The sequence below is a fragment of the Ascaphus truei genome, chromosome 11 (assembly GCF_040206685.1).
Source record: "Ascaphus truei isolate aAscTru1 chromosome 11, aAscTru1.hap1, whole genome shotgun sequence".
NCBI lineage: Eukaryota > Metazoa > Chordata > Amphibia > Anura > Ascaphidae > Ascaphus > Ascaphus truei.
Window position 1 is genome coordinate 48,047,332 of NC_134493.1, and position 20,238 is coordinate 48,067,569.

The 20,238-nt window shown below is 43.8% G+C and overlaps 1 protein-coding gene across 3 annotated transcripts in view; it reads left to right on the top strand.

Annotated features, from left to right (window-relative positions):
- The first annotated feature begins 12,389 nt into the window (after positions 1-12,389).
- MYH11 (myosin heavy chain 11) overlaps positions 12,390-20,238 on the top strand; it is an 86,265-nt gene continuing 78,416 nt past the window's right edge. For all 3 annotated transcript variants that reach the window (XM_075566095.1, XM_075566096.1, XM_075566097.1), the window contains exon 1: positions 12,390-12,504. The gene's annotated coding sequence lies outside the window, so the exon portion shown is untranslated. The remainder of the gene's footprint in view (positions 12,505-20,238) is intronic.

Here is a 20,238-nt window from a genome sequence, read left to right on the forward strand (position 1 = left end):
ACACTTCCAACCAAATATGATATGAGAGATGAGTGTTTTGAGGGGTATACGGCTCGCTCTTCTCTCTATCTCCCACCCTACAAAACACGGTACATTTCGTCAGGCCTACTCCTGAAAGGGAACATTTCCACCCCACAAGCCTTCTCATTAGAGACAATATACTGTGAATTAGCCCCCACCCTTTCCGCTTTTCCCTGATATCCCCACATCCCTGCAGTTTTCTGGTGCTCAGAACATCAGTGATTGCTCAGTGATTAGAAGCGGTGATGTTTTCCCAAAAGGCAAATACCTTTCAATCTCACTATAACTTACGTTTCCATTCCCCCTCCCTTTTAGATTGTAAGTTCCTTGGAGTGAGTGAGCCCTCCTTACCTACTGTACCAGTGACATTTAAGCTCCTAATGTTGTAGTAGAAAATACTTTTTGAAGGATACATAAGAACGTTTTTCTACCTGACCTCTGATAAGCCCTGTGAGATCTTGAAATATTAAGTGGCGCTATTTCTATGGAGAACTCTCCATGTTGGCAATAAGAGAATCTGGGAGCATTGCAGATATTAAAGGGAATATTAAAGTGTTATAGCCATTACGACTTGTTAAAGGATGTTCACAAGAACAACTGTTAGTGAGGGATAATGTTGTCAAAAGGTACTATATATGTAAAGGTTGTTGTTAACCTTTCATGGAAATCACAAATGTTCTCAATACGCTCCCAATTCAAGGCAATTCTGAAACCCGTGTGCAGCCAGCACTAAATGTAATTAATGTCCTTTAATGTCAGCAGACGCAGGCGATTTTACATAAATGTATACAACATGAACCGTTCAATGTACAGCTCTGAGGCTCTCTGCTCTCTGTCTGTGTGCCAATTGCACAACTTGATTTTACGTTTAAACGAAAAAAGGCCAACGGTGAATGTGACGGTGAGATTAAACCTTCAGTCAATGTTATGCAGGTCCAATCAAGGATTATTTCCTTATTGTTGCTAATGCTTTCTTTCTATTATGCAGGTGCTGCCCGCAGACCAGACCCGTCCCTTGTACTGAGGTGGGACGTATGTGTGCACGCACCAGCAGCAGAAGGAGCGTGTCCGGAGTGTGGTATTTTGGCGTTGCCAGGCCAGGTGGATATACCTATAGCAATACTTGCTGGTACCGGGTAAAGAAGAGACGTAGTAGTTGCCGTTGCCAAGGTCAGGGAGTGGAGAGGTCCGGAACGTCGAGATGCAAGCTGAGATCGAGGGACGTGAGAAGCAGCGTAGTCAGGAAGGAGCCGGGGTCGAGGGCCAGAGAGAGTAGTCAGCCAAGCCGGGTCGTAACCTGGGTAGCAAAGAGAAGAGGAAACCAGAGTAGACATCCACAAGTGGAGACTATGTCGAGCAATGTGGAAGTGGTAAGACAGGCACTATATAGTGCGGCTGACCAATAGGAAGCGGAGGCAGGCCTGGAGGAGTGCGTGGAGCTGTCCTGGATAGGTTACCTGGATAAGCATACAGGTGAGCAGCTTCGGTATTTAGGTGTAGCCTGCGCGTGAGTTGGGGGCGTGGTTTCACTGCCAGTGCAGTGAATAAATTAACTTCGTCCTGGTGCGCTCTGTAATGTCGGAGTGCGCGCACCCAGGGGTAATGGCAGCCGCCTGAGTGCAGGCTGCCTGCGGGGCAGCGGTAGCCCGTCGGAGACGACGGGGAAGCCCCCCAACAACGGGGACTTGGTGGGACCGGCGACGGGGGTGTCCCACGGCAGCGGGAGCAGTAAGAGGTGAGGGGGGGTCACGCTGCGACCGCCGTGACCCCCGAATCCTCACACTTTCTGTCTCAGTCGCTGGTTCTTGCTGCTCTATGCTGCTCTACCTGACTACAACTCCTAGTGGTACCCTACTAACCCATCCAACCTCCTCCCCACGCAGAAGCATAATGGCGTCAGTGAAAGAAATGGTGTTTAGGTGTTGCTTTATTTCAGATGCTACATAGTTATGGTCAAGTGGTAACAATCCGGAAAGCAAATGCACATGGGACATGGATTCGGGGAATGCAGTCAAATCAAATGCTCATGGGTGTCAGATTGCTCATCCACAAATGTGCCCATCCTTACTATCTGCCATCTATTTACCATTGCTCTATCAGCTATTGATCTAACATCTATTTATCATTGATCTATCATCTATTTATCATCTAGCGATTTATCTATTTATCATCCATCGATCTATCATCTATTTATCATCTATCGATCTATCATCTATTTATCATCTATTGATCTATCATGCATTTATCATCCATCGATCTATCATCTATCAATATAGCATCTATTTATCATTTACCTGTCTATCATGCATTTATCATCCATCGATCTATCATCGATCTATCATATATTTTTCATCTATCGATCTATCATCTATTTATCATCCATCAATCTATCATCTATCAATCTATCATCTATTTATCATCCATTGGTCTATCATCTATTTATCATTTATCGATATATCATCTATTTTTCTTCTATCTATTTATGATCTATCCGTGGATCCATCGACCCATCCATCTACATCTCTCTCTAAAATGTAATTATTTACTCTCTCTAAATAAGACCTGCTTGCTACATCATTCTATATAAGCATGATGTGACAAATATATATTATTTATGCACATTTAACGTAACTCAACTTTTCAGAATACCAGTTGTGCACAGATTCAAATGTTAATATTCAACTTTCATTTTAGTTGTATTGATTTTCATAAATAACCATTCCAAGTGTAACTGTTCTATTAGTACTGATGTGTGTATTAATGAGCCGTATGAAATAGGTTTAATGAAAATAGTATACCCTTCAGTGCCAGAAAAAGATGCCATGTATTGCATTCAAAGGCTTAATGGGACATTAATCTGACAAGCACCCAAACAAGTAACAGCTTATTATTAGCAAACATTTTCATGCAACATACTGCTAAAATAATAACAACAATAATAATATAATATTAATAATATGTATGGGATGCATTCACATACTTGCTTTCAATACTACACTTACTGCATTACAAAAGTGTGGGCACACAATTTTTTTAAATAATTGCATTTTCAGAACCAGCTGAGTTAATTTTGTTAGTCAAATGCCATGGGTATATTAAGGAAAATATAATATATATAGATTGAATTTCAGTGAGTAACTTATATAAATCACAGCACACAAATTGCCATATGTATCATTCACTAAGTGGGACTTTTCCATAAGACACCTAACAACGTTGGAAGATACCATAGTGCGGAGATAGCCAACTCCAGTCCTCAAGGGCTCCTAACAGGTCAGGTTTTCAGGATATTGCAACTTCAGCACAAGTGGCGCAATCAGTCTCTGCTTCAGCACAGGTGTATCAATCAGTCTCTGCTTCAGCACAGGTGGCTCAATCAGTGGCTCAGTCTTTGACTGTGGTCACTTGAGAACGACCTCAGAGAAGGTCGAAACGTCATGCTGTTTGGGCTCAATAAACCTTTTGAAAATCCGCAGTGCCTTGGATCATCTATCTTATCACAAAGACAAATAAGTCAGCAGAGTGATAAGAGGACACGGAAATGCATCATTTTATCAAAGTCTCATTAAACCGTGCAAAAAACGGCCCCGGATTAACTGTTACAGGTCCCTTATTAAATACCAGACAACGGAAATTGGAGAAAAGCAACACATGGGAGAGGTCCATGTATCAAGGCAAACGTGGTGGAATTCTGGGGCAAAAAACAGCATTAGACACTGTATATCAAGACAAAAATTCCATTGAAATCAATATGTTGTTTTTTCTGTGATACGTGTTCTATTGTTGTATCCCATGATTGCTCAACTTGTACATCGAGAGATCCACTTCATGGTTGCATAGGGATAGTACTTTTGTGTCCAGCTTCTAACACCACTCAGTTCATTCCATTTGTTGACTTAAAGCAGCAATACTGTTTTCCAACTTGTTTCTTTTCTTTCTGTTTCTTATTTGTATTTGTAAAGCGTGTGACAATGTATAATTCTACATTCCTACCTAAGCTGGCAATTGTTTGGTGCCCCTTTTATTAATGTGTCAAAATCCTGATTGTGTGACTAACATAATGGCTGCTTCAGTGAGTGTAAGGCTAAGGCCCCGGTCACGGCGCTCTAATGTGCGCCAGCGCTTTTGGCTGCGCGTTCCGGCGATTCCCCGGTCTGCAGCTCACTGCAGGAGCAGAGACCGGGGGGGCGTGGCGGAGGAGTGACGGGGGCGCGGCCATGACGTCACCCGGCAGGTTCGCCCTCATTGGCTGAACCGCCGGGGGGCGTGCCTAGCCGCTCGACGCGAGTTCCTGCTCTCAATTCTATTGAGAGCAGGAGTAGCTCTCGCGGAAGCGCTGCGGCCCCCCCTCGCAGCGGGCCCGGCGCCATTGCGGGGAGGGCTCTCGTGAGCGCAGTGTCCGCCACAGCGGACGCTGTAGCAGGCAGCGGGGGCAAGGCCTAACTCAGCAGCTACAATGTATCTTAAGGCATCATTATCTATTGTTACAGTATGCAGCTCAAACTGCTGGGGAAATTGGCAACAAATGATCCCAAACAGGAAAGTGCAGCAAAGATATTGCACTGCTGGGGAGGTTGGTTAAAACCTGCTATAGAAATCAAAGGATGCTTTAAAAGTCATTATGAATGGCATTAAGAGTTGAATAACAAAAAACTTTATAAAAACTGATTTATTTGAAAAATAAATTGAAAAACCATATAAGATTTCACGTTTTGCTGCTTTAACCCTTTCCTTCTCCGGCCTCCCCCGGCTACCTCATCTTCACTTCCTTACGTAAACATCTGTTTTTTATTTTTATTTTGCCAGTCTCAATATAAAGTAGAGGACTGAGGATGTATAAGGGTGGCAAGTAAAACCAGGACTGGCCAGAAATTTCTGAAAAATGTGCTTGACCTTTATAGGTATGTTATACCGCACATAAAGCCGCCATTCATATTCAGAAACCTCAACTGAGAATAAACATGTTGTTATGGGCTGAAATACTACGCATAATCACACACCAACATGTGAAGGGCATTCCAGAGGTGTGGGGCAGTCAGTGAGAAAGGTTTGAGGCGGGAGAGGGCTTTAGATACAAAGGGGGTAGAGAGAAGACATCCTTGAGCAGATCGCAAGAGTCGGGATGGTGCATAGCGAGAAATTAGGTCTGAGATGTAATGAGGAGCAGAAGAGTGTAAAGCTTTAAAAGTGAGGAGAACTGAGTGAGTGATACGGGATTTGATAGGAAGCCAGGAGAGGGATTTCAGCAGCGGAGGCGCTGAGACAGATTTATGAAAGAGTAGAGTGATTCTGGTAGTAGCGTTTAGGATAGATTGTAGGGGAGACAGGTGAGAGGCAGGAAGGCTGGGCAGCAGGAGGTTACAGTAGTCGAGACGGGAGAGAATGAGGGCCTGAGTCAGAGTTTTTGCAGTCAAGCAACAGGTTTTAGAAACGTTTTGAATGTGAGAGGAAAATGTGAGAGAGGAGTCGAGTGTGACCCCTAGGCAGCGTGCTAGTGCTACTGGGTCTATGACAGAACTTCCAACAGTAATGTGGAAGGAGGTAGTAGAGCCAGGTTAGGGAGGAATTATGAGGAGCTCTGTTTTTGCCATGTTAAGTTTAAGTCAGCGGAGCACCATCCAGGATGATATAGCAGAGATCCATTCAGAAACTTTGGTCTGTACGGTCAGGGGTTGAAAAGTAAATGTGAGTGTCGTCAGCATAGAGGGGGTATTTAAACCCAAGATTTGTGATTAGGTCACCTAGAGAGAGTGTGTAAAGAGAAAAGATAAGAGGTAAAGGGCAGAGCCCTGCGGTACCCCCACAGAGAGATCGATAGAGGAGGAGGTGTTAGCAGAAGAGACACTGAAAGTACGATGGGAGAGGTATGAGGAGATCCAGGATAGAGCTTTGTTACGAATAATAAGAGTATGGTGAATGTGAAGGAGACGAGGGTGGTCCACTGTGTCAAATGCTGCAGTGAGGCCGAGTAATATGAGCAGAGTGTAACTACCTCTGTCTTTGGCAGCATGGAGGTCATTAGTTATTTTAGTGAGGGCTGTTTCAGCCGAGTGAGCAGTGCGCAAGCTAGATTGTAGAGAATAGGTGTTGAGAAAGTGGAGCAAGCGAGAGAATACAAGAATACAAGACGTTCAAGGAGTTTAGAGGCAAAAGAGAGACAGGTCGATAGTTAGAAAGGCAGGTAGGATCAAGCTTGCTGTTTTTGAGTAATGGTATAACTGTTGCATGTTTGAAGGAGGAGGGAAAGGTACCAGAGCAGAGGGAGGAGTTCAAAATGTGTGCGAGCGTAGGGATTATAGTAGGAGCAAGAGGTTTTAGGAGATGGGAGGGAATGAGTGTCACGGTAACTTATGACAAGATGTAATATACACCAAATAACTGGGTTGAACTGAACGAGGCTTAGATATAATAAAGTATATTTATTCCTTAGATAGGTGAACACAACAAGATAGTACAATTAACAGACAAGAAGGTAACACTTACTTAGGGGTTGGAATGAAGAAGTAGTCAAATAGCAATTCTCCAGCAATCAGGTAACAGTCAAGATGTATCAAGAAGACAAAGACTCTAGGGTTGACAACAGTTTAAATATCTTTTCAACCCTATGCTTATCATTGAGTGCAGATTATTGGAGAACAATTATCTGAACCCAATCTCTAACGTGGGAAAATTGTTAACCCATGCCCCCCAGCTAGATGGCCCATGCGTACTGGGACCCTGAGGGTCTCATTTCTGTAGCCCCACACTCAAATCAGGGGCGCCGGGCAGTCTGCCAGATAGGGTATCTGGCAGGATATTCTTTGTTTGTAGGTGTGAGTTATAGCACCTACAAACCACTCCAGCTTTACGCTTCTCCGCCCTCATGTAAACAGTTAGAGTGACTGAGTCTTTGATCAGGGGCCTGGTTCTTAGACATTAGATCGCCCACCTGACCATTTGCATTCCTTAGTGTGCAGGAATCTTCGCGGGCTTTGTCCCCGCTTTGAAATACAGTATGGTTTTTAATATACAAACATATTAAAATACCCGGTTCTGTTGGGTCCAGCTGGTCGAAATGGCCCAGTTCTTAATGCCGGAACTGACTTGCCATCGTGGCCAAGTTTCAGCCCGCTGCGACCTACAGAACCGGAGATATGCAAATACAAGATAAACTGTTTATTTCTTTATTACAAATTTCTCCGCTGTAAAATAAATCTCAGTTTTTCACTTATTCCCCATTGAAAACCACGGGCTCCGCCGCCATAGACTTTCAATGGTGAAACTCCGCCATTGGCGTCTATGGGAGTCTACCGCCGCCGTTGAAGCCTATGGGACTTCTCCGCCATAGTCGGTCAATGGTGAACGGCCGCCATTGAAGTCTATGGGGAAAAACTCACGAACCTTTATGGTGGTCCATACTCCGTCGGGTTGGTCGGAGAGGGTCGGGAATGGGTCTGCGGTCATGCCAGAACAATGACTACAGGCACCCCAAACCCCAGCCCTCTGGACCCTCCAGAACCGGAGATATGGGCTTATGGTTTTCAGGGTTTCGGACTTAGCCGTTTTCTCGTGCTGCTTTTTCTGCCGCCATTGGAACCTATGGCACGACCCGCTCAGCCAGCATGACCCTTTCTGGGGGTCCTTGATTCTTGGACCCGGTGGTGGTCTAGTGAGGGGAGGCCTAGGAGCTAGGGGCAAACAGAATTTTATTCCTGGGTGCCCTAGAACCTAAGATTCCCACGCCACTTGTCGTTGACCTTGAACTAATCGTGATGAAAGCTCTTTTTTAGACAAAGTATCCTCTTTGCGGTTTTGCGGTTTGGACGGCTGCCAACCTATTCCTGGAGATCGCCGTCGAGGAATCTCCATTGAAGTCAATGGGCCCATTGACTTACAATGGGAAACCGCCGCTCCTCCTCTCGGATGCCACCTGCTGGTCTTCGAGGGAAACAGGTCCAAAACAGCTAGATCCGCCATTGAAATGAATGGAGCTCCAATGGCGGCCTATGGGACTCTGCAAAATGGTGCCTGAAATGCGGGAAAATTAAACAAAGGTCTATAATCACTTTCTACCCATTAACCCTTGTCCTCCCGGATGGATCCCAGTGTGTGTGAGGCACAGACACTTACATGGTGGAAATACATTATAACAGGGGAACATACATTTTCATATCATAGCAAGGTGAAAACCACATTCCTGGACCACAGTTCAGTTAACCCCTTGCCTCCCTGGTGGGGTCAGGGGGTGGCCATATGAGGTGCAACCCTTTTAATACCGGGCCAATCCCACTCTCCCTCTACAATGGGGTCAAGAGGGCAAGTGGTAGAGGGAGAAGAGGAGATCAGCAGTGACACATCCTCCTCTGAGACAGACAAAAAGAGTCAAGGAAGGCAGGAGGAGGGTTTGGATGTGGTGTAGGATGGGAGGAGGAAACAGAGGGGATATTCTGATGTATGGATTCCACCTTTTCCTTTAAACAGTCAGCAAAGTCCTGAGGTGAGATGGAGGAAGAAGAAGAGTCAGTTGAGGGTGGTTTGAGTAGAGAATTAAACAAAGTACCATTGACTTAAATCGTATGTTTCCACTGAATCTGAGTTCTCAGTGTTTATAGGATAAGGCACTTAGGGGCAGATTCATTAAGCGTGGGTACAGGTTAACACACCAAATCAGCATCAAGTCAATGGGAGTTACTGCCGTATCAGATGCGCTAACATGTTTTGCCTGCGAAATAATTGCAGCAGCTGTTCTCAGCTTCAGCTTAAAATGCCCTTGCAGCCTGCAATAGGATCAACGTTGCATAGAAGTATTTTATAATGACATTTTGTGTCTGTTTTATTTACAATGGGATCTGATTTTGTTAGTCTGATTTGTGCTAACCCCAGGATAGGGTAATCAGTGTTATGTACGTCCCCTCCTAGTTAGAACAGGAAAGAGTACAGCTTAAGGGAAGATAATGGAAATAAAACTGACTTTAAAATTTAACCTTCAACGTTTACAAACCATCTGGTCTGTTTTTAAGGAATCGCCTAATTTAACCCAGTAAACATATCACTGTCATTAGTTTCATTTGGTTCTTCCTGGGACTGCATCTTGCTCTGCCTTTGCGTTCAAGCCCGAAGCAAAGGTTATATCAACCCCTCTTAGCTACAAGAGCTTGGAGTGGTTTAAAAGAAGCCCTACTGTATATCCTTCCTAAAGGACTCGCACTTGAATCCTGTTTATTAGTTAACCCAATACAGCCAATTTTAGCCATCTGAAGGAAGATTCTGCCTCAACTCTCTGGATTTGAACTTGACACCATATTTAGTATGTTACAATGTGGCTGGCCTCTAGATTTCACATCCGGTATGTTGATGGGATTCCAGGAGCATCCTTGCTTTCCTTTTTGGGATGTCTCAGAGTCCCCTTGGATCAGGACCTTGTCAGAGGCTGTTTTACTGAGAAGGCTTGGGGGAGCGATGTTCTGAAGTCTTTCTCTAAATTCATTTGGCATTGACGAGGACCAGAGATGTGCAATGCTCTTTAAAACCCCAGTTTAGCGTCAGAGAGGCACAAGGCGTAGAAGTTCCACTCATCCAAATAACCAGCTTCTCTATGTATAGATTTCCTTTTCCATGCTGGTAACGGATTTCATTGTCGAAACCCCCCCCCCCCCAAATCTTTACTACTGAGGAGAAACGCGGCCACAAGACCCACTCATGGAAACCATTGAGCATTGTCTAACTTCAAAAAATGAGAGAAAGGGCCCCCGGGGGGTTGCTTGAAACATTGCTTTTGTTCTCTGCATATTCCTCACCTATAAAAGACAATGGTGATTTAACTAAAAAGTCGCAAGTGATTGAGATCTCAGTTGTACAACAGGAGTAGCCACTCACCATCTTGTCCTGCCTTATAACCCAGTTCTAATCATGGTAACCCTGGAATCAATGCATTCGTTAAACGATGAACTTCCAAAAGCAGTATTTAAGGTACTCTGTGTCCCGTTGTGCGTTTGCCGGTTAGGCTCTCTGACCCCCATTTGCAAAGCAATAAAACAGCTGTGAAAATAATATTGGTACATCCCATCTGTAGTGGATGTAATATTAGATCTGATTTTGTTGCACTTATTGTAATATAATTCCCTGAACTGTATTGTCTCTTTGTAAAGTGCTGAGTACACTGTGGGCTCCATACAAATAATAAATATACGTATATATAAAACAGCTGTGAAAATAATATTGGTTCATCCCATCTGTAGTGGATATAGCATTCGATTGTCAGCCTATTGTCTGACTTTGTTGCACTTATTGTATTATAATTCCCTGGACTGTGTTGTCTCGTTGTAAAGCGCTGAGTACACTGTGGGCTCTATACAAATAATAAATATACATACCTACCTACTCTTTATTTCTATGCCTATATTTGTTGGAACACCTTTAACACATCAGCTACCCTTAACTTTGATTACAATATCAGTCAATGTGAGGGGGGTTCACTGACTTAACCATATTTAAATATATATATATATATATATATATATATATATATATATATATATATATATATATATATATATATATATCCTTTCCTGTCTTCTTTCTAAACAATCCCAGCAGCTGTTTTTCATTTGTTATGAGATAAAAGTGAAATCAGCGAGTGCATTAAAGATGGCTGCCACCTTGAGACAGATCCCCTACACGGAAGTTTCAAAAATGTGCATTGTGTTTCAGATTTACTATACATTAGAGATAGTTCCATAAACACGTGTTAACTCCTAGCGTGCCAGAGCAGGCCTCTGTCAGAGAAAGGGTTTAGAAGGGAAAGTTTTCCCTTTGAAAGTCTATTTTTGTTTGTTCCAAGCTTTGCTGCTTTAAAACCCCGTTCTTCCTCTCACAACACCCCCCTCTCCCCTTATAAATGAGCGATCTCCCTTCTCCCTCCCTGAGAGCAGCCTGCCCCTAACTTAGATTTACTCTGTCGGAAAAAAGTGCCCTCTTCCTTTTTTGGGTAGATGGAGTCACATTTTCGCTGAGATGTTTTCGTTCTCAGGAACAGACATGGGACGCCCCGAGCTACCGATCTACCAGCTGGCAAAGAGCCAATTCCCCTTAGAGAGAAGGATGTCGCTACACATGTATTCCAGATGTTAAAGAATGATTCTGTCAAGTCCATGTGTATTACTGATGCAGCAGAAGTAGTGATCCCCCCCCCCCCCGGTTAACGCAGGTTAACACAGGTTAACGCTGGATTAACCAGTTAGTATTAGGACCTGCGAACTGGTCATGCCTTGAAAGTGGCTCGCAGGCTTATACGCTTTGGCCAAAGGGTTAACTAAATTACCCTTTTTCAAGAGATATACAGTATAGGTATTTCACTGTGTATTTTTGTCACATTGGATGTTGCTCTGGACGTCTTTGTTTCTTGTGTTATACAATTAGCCACGCTCAGTAGCACTCCTTTTGACATTTATATACGTATATATATATATTTTGTGGTAATTTTGGGGGATTTCTGAGAGCTTGCTGGGTATCTGTGGGTTTGTTAACGCTGGTTAACGCAAGAAATAACGCAGAAAATGTTGCGTGTGTTAAAGAGATAACGAGCGTTGTATTTAATGGAGCAACTGTATTTATAGCGATCAATATCGCAGAAAGCGTTACTGCATCGCATGGCGGCAACAAATGCAATAACATCTGCTACTGTACATATGTATACTGGAGATAAAAACAACATATGTATCAAGATTAATTCTGTCTCTTTTTGTATGCGTTTATAATAATATGCACAGTTATTATCATATAGATGCCCAGTATCCACTTTCACTGGAGGTAGGGGGAGGGGGAAGGGGGGTGGGAAGCCTCTTGCAGAATAAATATACTTCCTATTGTACATACCAATTAGATTGTAAGCTCCTCGGAGCAGGGGCTCCTCTTCCTAAATGTTGCATTTGTCTGAAGTACTTATTCCTATTACCTGTTATTCACATTTATTTATTATTTGTTATTTATACGATTACCACGTGTATTACTACTGTGAAGCGCTGTGTACATTAATGGCGCTATACCAATAAAGACACAATACAATACAATTAACAGTCAACTTTAAACAATCAATGAAATTGTTTACTGAAATAAAAACATTATTATGACATTTGATGGAACATAAAAAAATTAACCCTTTCAGTACTGCAGGGTCTTGGATTGTACATCTGTCCAGTACTGTAAGAGGTTAATTTGAGGAGATAGTAATAATAATTTTAAAAAAAATAGCTCTACTACGTATGTTCCCATTATTATACAGTTGATATACTGTGTGCCATAGGAAACATGCATTTAGACATCAAAGAAACGATATATCTCAGCCCCTCCCTCCAATCCTTTGCTGGGTCTTTCCCTCCCACTAAGGAGATGTCTCACTCTATATAGAGGGACTGTAAACTCAAGGGGAATTTGGACTGTCCCAGCGGTGAGCTGTACAGGTTCCAGACTCTCCAATTCATTCTCTGCTTTACTAATTGGACATCTGTAAGTAGTGACTAAAGATTGCAATGGGATTTCAATACATTTTGCAGATATGGCTTTACAGCCTATGGGGAACCAATAGATAAACTGCAGAAAAGACAATTAGTTAAAAACAACAACACAGTAGTGGTAACAATTGACACACAATAACTGATGACAAGCTAAGATCAATAATTGTATTTTGTATTGTGTTGCATGCCTTTCAATGCCCCACTACATAGAAACAGCTATTTAGATACATAAATGCAACACACACACACACACACACACACACACACATATATATATATATATATATATATATATATATATATATATATATATATACATACACACACACACACGCACATATATATATATATACACACACACACACACACACACACACACACACATATACAGTATATATATATAGTACGATACGACAATGCATATCATTCTTACTCTAGCTCTTCATTCTTACTATAATGTTTCAAAAACATGTTTTATTCCTCTGTCACCTGTGCCTATTCTTTGTGCTATTTAAAAACCTATACATTTTGAAAAGGAACATTCCAGGAATGCAATTTGAATGTACACAGTGAAGCAATAAGGGTTGATGATGATATGCATTTTAATACACTTATTTCAGTGCTTGTTTAAAAACAACACATGTATTGTTTGTAAAAAGAATCTTGTCACAAAATAGCATTAAGGTAAAAGGAAAGGGAGGCTAACTGTATGAATTGTATACATGTTTTTCAGTGTAAATGGTTATACAGAAGGATATATTCTTATAATAGCAAAGTCATGTGTTAGATGAGCGTAGCTGCTACAGTATCATTGTATTGATGTATTGTATTAATGACACACTATCAGTATCATTGTATTGATATATTGTATTAATGACACACTATCAGTATCATTGTATTGATATATTGTATTAATGACACACTATCAGTATCATTGTATTGATGTATTGTATTAATGACACACTATCAGTATCATTGTATTGATGTATTGTATTAATGACACACTATCAGTAGATGGCAGAGCATTAAGTAGCATCCATTGAAGTCAAGTGCAAAAACGCCAGAAGGCGATACGTCTGTTAGTTTGATGTATTTTTAAAAGTGCTGTATACGTAACTGTTACTTGTTAATAACTGTGCGCTATGGATGATGACAGAGGGGCTCAACTGCAGTCCTCAACCCCCCCCCCCTCCAACAGGTCAGGTTTACAGGATATTCCAGCTTCAGCACAGGTGGCTCAATCAGTGGCTCAGTAAAGACTGAGACACTGATTGAGCCACCTGTGCTGAAGCAGGGACTGATTGAGCCACCGGTGCTGATGCTGGGATATTCTGAAAACCTGACCTGTTGGGGGGGGGGGGGGGGCTTAAGGACTGGAATTGTGCACCCCTGGCCTACTCTGTGGTATGATAACTGTTGTATTCTCCTTTTGCATTGGACAGACAGATGCATAACTGGAAATTAATCTTAATATTCACTGCTATAACCCTTCCACTTCTTCTCCTACTAAACCCTACCCTTTCACTGCCAACGTGCCCAGCAACTCACTCTACTAGCCCCGTTGGCAGTGAAAGCTTCCAACACTTTGACAATACTTGTACCATAATTTTACTTCTTTGCTATTGCCTGGTTATATTTCCCCAAAGCACTTTTTTAAACGTCGGCATACTGTAGTAGTTTATGTGGATATTTGGGAAGGATCAGGTCTGTAGCATGGAAATGATAGCTGTGATGTGAGTCCTCTGGTTTACATGATGGGGGACACTTATTTATGTTATTGCAGGTTTTCTTCAGGCATATTGTTCCCTAAAAGGTATTTGTTATGAATGTGTAGTAGGGTATTGAGGAGAGCAGGACCTTATATGGTAGCATAGTTAGACATAGTAGAGGACCCTTGGTGGTTTGCATGCAAACGGCTTTGAACTTGAGATGCTAATATAAGCTTTGTAGTTATTTTGATTCAAACTTTTTTTTAACCATGTTTACTTTATTTGCCTAACTTCTGCATATGAACTGGACTGTGTTCCTGTTACTTTGCTTTATTACAGCACTATGTAGAGAGGCAGTGATTTGCTGTATTACATGCACGGCGTTTTACTTCACTGGAAAGCTGTGAATACAAATATACACCGTGATATTAAATCCTAGAATAACATTATTTCTTAGTGTACACACAACGGCGCATACAAATGTCCAGGCACCAGCCTCTGACATATAAAGGTTGCCGCAAGTACAAAATGGCGGCATGGGCACTCACAACTTGGTAATGCAGGGATAAAGGATTTGGTGTGGGTACAGGTGAGGTGAGGATCTGTTTCCACGTCAAGATGCTCAAAGTAAAGCAGCAAGCCCTGTCACACTTCAGACGAATTCCACTAAGCGCAGCTTGGCGCAATCATACATAGATTGGTGGTTACAGTGACAGAAGCACAATGTTTCGGGGAAAACCCTTAGTCAGGTGGGAAAGGAGTAAGGGGCCTACTCTAGTAGCTTCGATAAGCGACTTATCGACAGTTTTGAGCACTGTTCGGGTGAGTTTGCATGTGTAGCCTTTCAGAAAAATCAGATAACATGCCAAACTCGCTCGAAAACTGCTTCTTTGCGATTGGTTGCGCTCCCGTTCAGACATACAGAGCGGTAGCTCCAAAAATGCTGAAACTCGCGTTTTACGACAGATCGAGCTATTCAGGTAGCTCCGAGATTCACATGTGCGGCTGCAACTCGCACATTCTGATCTCGGGATCCGCAACGTGACTCCGATGGAGAAAATGTATTCTTACTACATCGGATTGAAGCCGGGAGTCTCCGGAGCTGACATGGATTAATCCCTGCTCCGGAGACCCACTGCTTCCATCCTATGTTATAAAAACACATTTATAGGCAGCTTCATTATCTCTGCGGCTAACCGGGAGTGGGAGTGTGTAAGTGAAAGAGTGTGTGTGTAAGTGTGTGTGTGTGTGTGTGTAAGTGGGAGTGTGTGTGTAAGTGTGTGTGTGTGTGTAAGTGGGAGTGTGTGTGTATGTGGGAGTGTGTGTGTAAGTGAAAGAGTGTGTGTGTACGTGGGGGAGTGTGTGTAAGTGTGTGTGTAAGTGGGAGTGTGTGTGCATGCATGCAAGGGGGAGAGCGAAGGAGAGAAGGAGCGTAAGGAGGAGAGTGATGGGGGAGAGAGACGGGAGTGACAGGAGGGGGTGGAGAGAGACAGGGGTGACGGGGGAGAGAGATGGGGCGACGGGGGGGGGGGAGGCAGAGAGACTGAGCAATGGGGAGATGAAACAAGGTGCGAGGGTTGGGGTTCCCCAGAATTTCAAAATCGAATTCTGGGGTTCCCTAACCAGAAAAAGGTTGAAAACCACTGCGCTAAGGTAATGGAGCTGATTTTATTTTAATAACACAGTATTTTAGTAGGGGGTCTCCGGAGCTGAACCGCATTCATTTCAGCCCCGGGGACCCCTTGCTTCCCGAGTTACAGGCCCCGGTATGGGGTGCCGGTATCTCCCCGCATTGTTTAATGCGTCACGTGACCAGGACATTTAAATGCACAAGAGATGCTGGCACCCCATACCAGGACTTATAACTCGGGAAGCAGGGGTTCCCCAGACCTGCATTGAATGCGTTTCAGCTCCGGAGACCCCCTGCTTCAATACTGTGTTATTAAAATAAAATAAAAAACAGTGCGATCGCCTGTAAGACGCGTGCAGGGAGACGGAGCTCTGTCTGTGCAGGGAGATCGCCTGTAAGAGCTGTGCAGGGAGACGGAGCTCTGTCTGTGCAGGGAGATCGCCTGTAAGAGCTGTGCAGGGAGACGCAGCTCTCTCTGTGCAGGGAGATCTCCTGTAAGAGCTGTGCAGGGAGATGCAGCTCTCTCTGTGCAGGGAGATCGCCTGTACGAGCTGTGCAGGGAGATGCAGCTCTCTCTGTGCAGGGAGATCGCCTGTACGAGCTGTGCAGGGAGATGCAGCTCTCTCCGTGCAGGGAGATCGCCTGTAAGAGCTGTGCAGGGAGATGCAGCTCTCTCCGTGCAGGGAGATTGCCTGTAAGAGCTGTGCAGGGAGATGCAGCTCTCTCTGTGCAGGGAGATCGCCTGTAAGAGCTGTGCAGGGAGATGCAGCTTCTCTCTGTACAGGGAGATCGCCTGTAAGAGCTGTGCAGGGAGATGCAGCTCTCTCTGTGCAGGGAGATGCAGCTCTCTCTGTGCATGGAGATGCAGCTCTGTCTGTGCAGGGAGATGCAGCTCTGTCTGTGCAGGGAGATGCAGCTCTCTCTGTGCAGCTCTTAGAGAATGTAGGCAGACCACACGGGCAGAACTTAGACAAATACTGAGATAAATCCCCAGCGATACGGTATTTTCCTACCGAACGGTATCTGACTTGCGATAACTCTTTTTGAGTACCGTGATAACACAAACGTCAGACCGGTCGGTGGGAACGTGCCAAACCATTCGATATGGCAGTGATAACATCGAAGTTACCTTAATAGGCCCTAAAGGTCACTGACAGAATTGGTAGGTGCTGGGAGGAGCACAGGAAGATAAAGTGACTTGTTCAAGGTCCCAAATAGCTGACACTGGGATTGAACTGGGACACTGGGATTGAACTGGGTGCATGTTCTTCAAAGGTAGTCCCCTTCCTATTATTTATTGCAGGAGTGGCCAACTCCAGTCCTCTCAGGCCACCGACAGGTCAGGCTTTAAGGATATCCCTGCTTCAGCACAGGTGGCTCAATCAGTGGCTCAGTCTTCGACGTGAAAAAAACTAAAACAAAACACTGGTATGCATTCGTACATTGGAAGTTTTATATAAAAAATATTTCTGCTCAATGTACAGTGTGACAAAACTATTTCACCCCCAGATTGGGAAGGCTTAAATACTCTTTGTTGTCCGCTTTCTAAAGATACTAGAAACCCCCAAAATTGAACAGTTTAAGAGCCAACAAAATAAATCCTTCCAGCCACATGCCCTTGGTTTTGAAATAAGTTTTCCTGAAAGGTCATCGACTGAGCAACTGATTGAGCCCCCTGTGCTGAAGCAGGGATATCCTGAAAACCTGACCTGATGGTGGCCCGAGAGAACTGGTGTTGGTCATCCCTGAGGCTATTGTGTTGTACTTCCCCCTGCAGGGGGGGGGGGGGGGTCTGCCTCTCTGTGCCCAGGGTTCTGCACCCTATGCTGAGGTATTTCAAAATAATTGCCAAGTGACAAACAAAGAAAATCCCTCAAATTGGCATTGGGTTTTATCCTACTATCTTCAGTTAAGACCTTGAGTGTTAGGATAGTTTATATATACAGCTTCATCTACATCAGTGGTTTCCAAACTTTTTTTGGTTAAGGAACCATATAATTATATTGTCAGATTCTGCAGAACCCCAACCCTCTCTAATAGCGCATCTGAGATCAGATGCATTGTAAGGAACCCCAACCCTCTCTAATAGCGTGTCTGAGATCAGATGCTTTGTAATGAACCCCAACCCTCTCTAATAGCGCGTCTGAGATCCGATGCATTGTAAGGAACCCCAACCCTCTCTAATGGCGCATCTGAGATCAGATGCATTGTAAGGAACCCCAACCCTCTCTAATGGCGCGTCTGAGATCAGATGCATTGTAAGGAACCCCAACCCTCTCTAATGGTGCGTCTGAGATCAGATGCATTGTAAGGAACCCCAACCCTCTCTAATAGCGCGTCTGAGATCAGATGTATTGTAAATTCTTCTGTATTTGGTACAATTTTCAAATTACCTGAAAATTGCAGGGAGCCCTTTAGAGATGCCCGGGGAACCCAAGGATTCCTAAGAATCCCAGGAAAGAACACACAGAGCGCACTAAAGGTGCAGTAAAGGTGTATATTAAACGTACAAAAATGCAGTAAGTGTAGATTAGATTTAGGATAACGAGGATTCAGCAGGTGCCTAAAATATGTCCATGCTGCCAAGCTCCTGATCCAAACAGGTAAGAGATGGAGTAGGTCTTGATGCTGTATGTCCCGCGTGCTGGGATCAGCTGTTACTCAGTGCAGACCTTCCACTCCCGGGATCGTGAATAGAAAGTGGTAGAGCGTATTTGATGCTGTCCTGGGAAGCTGCTATTTGAAAGTTCATGATCGGAGGAAATTGGAAGTGAGACACATGCTTGACTGCACACACACGGGACTCACGATCCCGGGAGTAGAAGGTCTGCACTGAGAAACAGCTGATCCCAGGTACACAGCTTCAAGACCTACTCCGTCTCTTACCTGTTTGGATCAGGAACTTGGCAGCATGGACATATTCTTTTAGGCACCTGCTGAATCCTCGTTATCCTAAATGTAAGTCTACACTTGCTGCATTTTTGTATGTTTAATATACACCTTTACATGACCTTTGGTGCGCTCTGTGTGTTCTTTCCTATGCTTACCCTATCCGTGGAGCCTGTCTTCGCTGGATAACTATGGAGGTGAGGAGAACCTCCAGACACAGCAGCTGCAAGAAGTTGAAGCAGATTCACTTCTGAACTGATTAGGAAGTACGAGCGCGGATCAAAGCTCCCCCTGTTCCTAAGAATCCCTGTTGAAAATCACTGGTCTACATGCTTCATTACCCATTGAACTGCTTACCTGAGCCAGTAACGTATCACAGTAAAACTCATGGCTGCCGCTATAAGCCGGGTTGGCTCACTCCTGCTCTGCATTTCTCATTTGTAGTAGAGGAAAAGATTTGCTTTGCGTATGACATGTTCTGCAGACCCAGTTTCAACTCTGATTGGGGCCTAAGGCATCTTTGGGTCGAAATTGGCGCATATTGCATCATTTTTGTGTTGTGCCTCTTTGCACCAATGTATCAATTACTTTGCTCTATTTTTTTGCGCCACGTGCATCAGCTTGTTTTTGGGGGAGTGTCAACAGAAGGACTTAAATGGCACTCAAATTTCAATGAGATTTCTAATTGCGCTCCGCTGTGCATCACGTTTTGGCCTTTTATTTAAAAAATCCGCCACGGTTTGAGGTGATATTAACTTACTTCCTTAAAAATCTGTGCCTTATGTAAGAAACTGGAGCCACAGGTTTGGTGCATGTGACGCACTTTGAGCAAAGTTTGGGGCATTGCGTCAAAAATAGTTTTCCTGTGCGTTGATTTGGGCATTAGGGCCCCAGTTGTGTTACCTGTCCCATGGCGAACAATAATTCCAAACCAATGTGCTGCCAGGGAGGCCTATAATGCATTACATTACTTTGAAACGCACTGCAAACCCTTCTGCTTCTTACCATTTAATAGGGAAGATTAGAGCTGCATTGCTAGCCATGTCCTGCAACCTGCAGCTCTCTTCTGTGTATAGCACGCCTAGTTTATACAACAACAGAGCCACAGTAAAAAAGCATACAGTATAAGTATCAGTAGCTGAAGCACAGAGAGATTAATACCCATGTGATCACTAAATGGTGCTGAGTTGTAAGGCGCTTCACGGTTCATTTTCTTCAGTGGGCTGTACGGTGCCTTACCACTTAGCACCGCTTAGTGAACGTGCTCCAAGGTGACTTGGCCAAGGTTACATTGAGGTAGCACTGTGGAGAGCTCCTTACCAAAGTGTCCGGGCGGCAGACACAGCGCAGAATGGCATCCGATTTGGGAATGGACAGAAATCTCATGGCTTTTAATGAAATGTATTCAATAAATCTGGTGCTGTTTCCTTACACCATTTATACCTCCGCCTGGCACTTAGGAGACTAATCAATAGTTCCCCGCGCTTTGAGATAGGAT